We start from the raw sequence: 6,071 nt of genomic DNA on the forward strand, positions 1-6,071 counted from the left end.
TGCAGGCAACCACAGCTGTGGGTTTGAGAGTGCAATGGCTGCGCCGTGTCTGGAGATCATCACACCACATCGCCCTCCCACCTCTGCTTCTTCTGTCCTTTCTCCTCAAGCCTTGGAGAGGGTAACGCGGGTACCCCACTTATGGCTGAACATCTAGCAGTTATTTATTCTCAAAGTTAATAGTACTTTGTGTCCAGTTATGAGCCTTTACTGTCACTGCTGATCACTGTGAAAAGAAATATCTCTGACCAAAGCAGATAGCTGCCAGTAATCTATGGGCATAAATACAGTTATTTAGAAGGTAGAGTGACAGATGTGTCCATTTAGCAAACTAACAATAGCTTCCTGCCCAGAGTGCACGGCCTCTTCAGCCACAGACTTTTGACAAGGTTAGCAGACGTGAATCTCCTGCTGTGGGGCGGGCATCAATTTAATCAGAAAGTGGTCGGGTGCCCCTCACTGACTGGACATTGTACAAGTGGACTTCTCTTGCTTGATCTCCAATGGCTGTATTTCCATCAGTTTGGGAATCTGGCCCCCGATGTGAATCAACTGTTGCTTCTCTGATGTGGAGTTTCTTCCACGGCATCAGAATTTTGAGTATGGGCCTGGGAATCTGCCTCCATCGCTTCCCACTTCCCTCCTTGTTAGGTAGGCTAGTGCAAACCAGAGCATAGGAGCTACTAGAACCAATGGGAAGGAAGGTTGCTTCCCACTGCGGGGCAGGCAGCTGAAGGGGGCAGGATCCTGTTACCTGTTTGTGCTGGTCTGAGTAGCCCCTGGCTGGGGCCCCAGTTTCTCAAGCCAAACAGACTTGCAGAGCAGGCACCCCTGTGTGCCAAGGACAAGGTGGGGTGGGCAGTACCCCGCCCCTTGCCTTGCTGCTCTCCACAGTCCATGTGGTGAGACATCTGGCCCAGTGGCTTTTCCCCTACTGGGCAGCAGTCTCATGCCTGTTGCTTCCTGGTGAATGCTGTCTGGACAGGAACCCTGGGCTGGGAGGCTGTCCTAAACAGATTCAAGTTCTATGAAAAGGTTCTCAGACAGCCTGGGGACTGACAGGCCGTGTGAAGCAATACGCTCGCAGGTCACTGGATTTATTGTCACAGCTGTGGTGAAAACTAGTAGTTCTTGCTGGGTGGCAGTGGCACATGCCTTCAATCCCAGGATTCGGAAGGCAGGAGGAGCTTTGAGTTCGAGGCCAGCCTGGTCTACAGAAGGAGTTTCAGGACAGCCAGGGCTACCCAGGAAAAACCCTGTCTTGAAAAACCAAAACCCAAAAACCAACCCAACCAAACTAGCAAGTCTCGGTTGGAGGCATGATCTCTGAGAAATGCAGGCACCTTTCTAGCAATAATGATTCCTTTCCTGGGTTTATTTGAAGCCTCAACCAATACATCATCTGGTGCACAGGTCAACTCAATCTGTGCATGTCCCAGCATACACAGCAAGGGCATATCCCCTCTTGTCCCCTGCTGGTGCTCGCAGGACTGAGGTCTATGGGAGGAGCAAATGTATGTGCTGGCAAAGAGCCAGATAGAGGAAAGTGAAAACTACAAGTGTTCATCTTTTTTTTTTAACAGAATTAATCCACTTTATTTTTCTTGTAAAAACCCTTATGCGGTAGCCACAGCTGGAGCCTGGGTCCTCTGAACAGACACTCTGGTGTGGGTTTTCACAAGATGGTCAGTGAATTCCTGATAAGGAGACTTGGTGAACACTGTTTCTTTCCAGAGGTCGGGTATCAGATAGCGGTAGGTCTTGGAAATGGCATCAAAAGTGGCCTTGGCAAAGTTGCCCAGGGTGGCAGTACAGCCCCTGGCTGATGTGTAGCAGTCATCAATACCGGCCATCATCAGTAGCTTCATGGGCACAGGAGCTGAGACAATGCCAGTGCCTCTGGGCGCAGGGATGAGACGCACCAAAACAGAGCCACAGCGGCCTGTCACCTTGCATGGAACAGTGTGTGGCTTGCCAATCTTGTTCCCCCAGTAGCCTCTCCGCACAGGGACGATGGAAAGCTTGGCCAAGATGATGGCCCCTCGGATAGCAGTGGCTACCTCCTTGGAGCACTTAACACCAAGACCAACGTGACCGTTGTAGTCCCCAGTAGCGACAAAAGCCTTGAACCTGGTCCGCTGGCCAGCCTGTGTCTGCTTCTGCACTGGCATGATCTTGAGAACCTCATCCTTTAGGGATGCGCCCAGGAAAAAGTCAGTAATCTCGGACTCCTTAATGGGCAGGGAGAGCAGATAAATCTCCTCCAAGGACTTAATCTTCATATCCTTAACCAGACGGCCCAGCTTGGTGACGGGGATCCACTCCTTGTCTTCGGCTTTCCCTCCACGAGCCCCGTGGCCCCTAAGGCCGCTGCCGAATCCTCCGCGGAAGCCGCCTCGCCCTCCTAATCCTGGGCCCCTGGGTCCTCCGGGCTATCCCGGTGCACCGGCGTCATCCGCCATTTGGTGTTTTCCCGAGGAAGAAGAAGCCAAGTGTTCATCTTTATACAAGATGGTCACCAAATGACCCATCCATCTTGGGGCCAGCAATATGGCTCAGTGGGTTAAGGCGCTTGCCTCCAAGCTCGAGGATATGAGTTCAAGCCCCTTGAGCCACATGATGGAAGGAGAGACCTGACTTCTACAGGACGTCCACTGATCTCTACATGTGCACTGTGGTGGGCATGTGTGTGAGTTGTGTGTGCCTAGGTACACGCAAAATAAACAAATATGGTTTTTTTTAAATAAAAATGGATTGAAGAGATGGCTTAGCAGTTGAATGGTTTTAGCTCTTCCAGAGGATCTGAGTTTTGTTCCACCCATACTGGGCAGCTTACAACCCCCTAACACCTATAACATCTTTTTATGGTTTCCACAGGCACACACTTGGCATAGACCTATATAGACATAGACATTTTTTAAAAAGATTTATTTATTTATTTATTTATTTATTTATTATTTACATATACAGTGTCCTGTCTGCATGTACAACTGCAGGCCAGAAGAGGATATCAGATCACATTATAAATGGTTGTGAGCCACCATGTGGTTGCTGGGAATTAAACTCGGGACCTCACAAAGAGCAGGTGGCTCTCTTAACCACTGAGCCATCTCTCTAGCCCACTAGACATAGACATTTACATAAATGAAAATAAAGGCATGGTGCCAGGGCTCACACCTTTAATCTCAGCACTTGAGGCAGAGAAAGGTGGAACTCTTTGAGTTCAAAACAGCTTGATCTAGATACTGAGACCCAGTATCTACACACTGAAACACTATCTCAAAAATAAGTTAATAAAATAAAAATTTAGATATAAAATTGTAAAAACAAACAACCCCCCCCACAGACCAAAACAAAACAAAACAAAACAAAAAAACCAGCTGTGCATGGTGACACATGCTTTTAATCTCAGGACTTGGGAGGCAGAGCAGGCAGATTTCTGAGTTCCAGGCCACCTTCATTTACAGAGTGGGTTCCAAGACAGCCAGGGCTATACAGAGAAAGCCTGTCTGAAAACCAAAACCCAAAACAAAACGGAAAACCCACCACCAACAGAGCCGTTCACCGACAAGCACCCAAACAGGCACTACAGCTGAAGACAGAGCTTTGGCGAATCTCCCCAAAAGAAAACAAGGAACAAATTAGTAAGCTGTGTTTCTATGTACATTTCCAGCCCTAAAGGGTCCATTTAAGTGAAATCTTCTGCCTAGATTACTCCGAGCAAATAATTTCAGCTGTTAAAAACCACAATCAACATAAAGTATAACTTCTGTAAAGGTTATAAGTGACCTTAATTGCTGTAATAAACATGAAACGCAGCAGAGGCTATGAGCAGCAACAGCAGAGGCTTCTGTTCGTGGAACTCCAGCTATGAGGCAGCTATGGTGCTAAGCGCTTGGCTTCTTTCATTTAAACGTTACATCCTTAGGCAAGTCCATCTGCGGAACTACTCAACCCAGGTGGGGACGGCTCACTCCACAGGTGGAGAACTGAGCTTGAGAGGGTTGGGGTAACCAGAGGGTGCTGCGCATGGCTTCCACTTTGGGCTCTTTGACTGGCCCTGTCAGCTGCCCTAGAGAAGTTACTGTCACCGTTTGATACAGGATGGGGCAAGTGTGAGCAGTTAAGTAAAACCAGCACCCTATGGCTCTTTGGTGGAGACCGGAGTTGTTCGTTTAAATGCAGGCTCTCAGGTTGACCTCAGATTCACCCTGCAGGTGAGGATGATTTTCACTTTTTTGTTCTCCTGTGTCCACTTCCCACATGCTGGGGTTTGTGTGTGCACCACCATGCTCCGTGAGGAGACAGGACTTAAACCCAGAGAGACGTGGCTCCCGAAGCATCATGCTGCCTTTGGGGTGGATTGGGCACGTTTTCCCAGTGAAGCCCAGCTCAGACAGACTCATATGTGTCCGTGGTGTTTACACAGAGGCAGACAATGACCAGCTATTTGTTCATCATGAGCAGTCACAGGGGCCGGAGCTCAGGCTTTCTAGTAGGTATAGGCAGATATTAAAAGGAACAAGTTGGATTTTGTACCTGCTGATGTGGAGAGAAATACATGAAACAGTAAGACAGCACATGCACAGCACTCTTTAGAAGCAGAAATGCGCTGGTTACGGTTTGTCCAACATGAACATGACCAGTCCCTGGCACCATGAAGAAAATAAACAAAATCTGTTGAGTATGCACTGCCCTCAGGAGTATGCCTGGACTGGGTAATTTGTTTTGTTTTGTTGGTTTCTTTTTGTTTTTTGAGACAGGGTTTCCCTGTATAGCCTTGGCTACCCTAAAACCCACTCTATAGACCAGGCTGGGCTGAAAACTCACAGATATCTACCTGCCTCTGCCTTGTGGGTGATGGGTGTGGACTCGATAATATGAGGAAAGTTTATTAAAAGAAGTATTTATAGATTCTTGGCTGAATATAGGAAACACACAGGTATAGTGCAGTCCCCATGAGGCTCCAAAACAGCATGCTTGACCCTAGGAGCATGGAGACTTGTGCCATCATGTTGAACTGTAGAGGAATTTTAATTCAGAACATAGCTGCTATGGCAAAGAGATCACATCCAAAGACTTTCTAGGTCTGTGTGATCTGGCTAGGATACAGACGCACCTTTAATCCAAGAGACAGAGGCAAACAAACCCGAGTTCAAGGCCACCCTGGTATAGAGCAAGTTTCAGGTAAAGAAAGTCTTAGGTCCAGGCATTGGTGGTGCACGCCTTTAATGCCAGCACTCAGGAGACAGAGGCATGCCGATCTCTGAGTTCTAGTGAGTGCAGTTCAGAAGTTCAGTTGAGTCGGTGAGTTGAGAGGCAGTGCAGCGGAGTTGAGTTCATGGCAGTTCAGTTTCTGGAATTCAGAGGCAGTTTCACCAGGAGAGCCTTACAGAGACAGGGTGCAGAGACAGAACAAGCTGGACACAGGTGAAGACAGAACAAACCAGAGAATGAGAATGAGCCAGAAGATTGGAGCAGGTTGCTGAAGTTAGTTTGAGGCCAAGCAGAACAATTCAGTCAGAGAAACTGTAATCCCCAAGTTGTGAAACACCCAAAGACCACCAGGAATCAGCCAGATGCAAATCACACAGGGTTTCGTTTATTAGTCAAGCTCAGAGCCTGGACCTCATGAGGAGAGAAGATGGCAGCCCCTAGTTTTTAAACCCTATGAACAGGGTTTTTAAAGGAAAAAACTACAGGCGGGGCGGGTGTGTGTGTGTGGTGGTGTTTCCAAGCCATTTCCAAATCTCACTGTTAGGTCAGAGGGGTACAGGAAAGTTGCCCTTTAAGCTGATTGACTGGGGGACTAGAGCTAAGCAAGGGGACCAGGGCCAGACCACAGGGGGGAATTTTTCGTTTGTTCTGGTCACTGTGACCTGCAGCTCTGATTGGTTGGCCCTGGGTGCAAGCTCCTAGCTGTACATTTGTGGCTTTCCCTGGAAACTCTGGCAGCCGGGGGGAGCGGGGCTCAAGTTCTCAGTCCCTGAACACAAAATGGCGTTGGTTTGATCTCTACAATCCCCCCTTCTGACAGGTTCATTGAAGACCCAATCATGGGTCTTCCTGAA

At 48.4% G+C, this 6,071-nt stretch overlaps 1 pseudogene across 1 annotated transcript; it reads right to left on the reverse strand.

Moving 5' to 3' along the window:
* Window positions 1-1,579: 1,579 nt before the first annotated feature.
* On the reverse strand, window positions 1,580-2,462 carry LOC311609571 (small ribosomal subunit protein uS5-like; annotated as a pseudogene). The gene has a single exon. The product of its transcript is annotated as a small ribosomal subunit protein uS5-like (transcript).
* Between the last annotated feature and the right edge of the window lie 3,609 nt (window positions 2,463-6,071).

This window comes from Acomys minous (genome assembly GCF_964271855.1).
Source record: "Acomys minous genome assembly, chromosome: 12".
NCBI lineage: Eukaryota > Metazoa > Chordata > Mammalia > Rodentia > Muridae > Acomys > Acomys minous.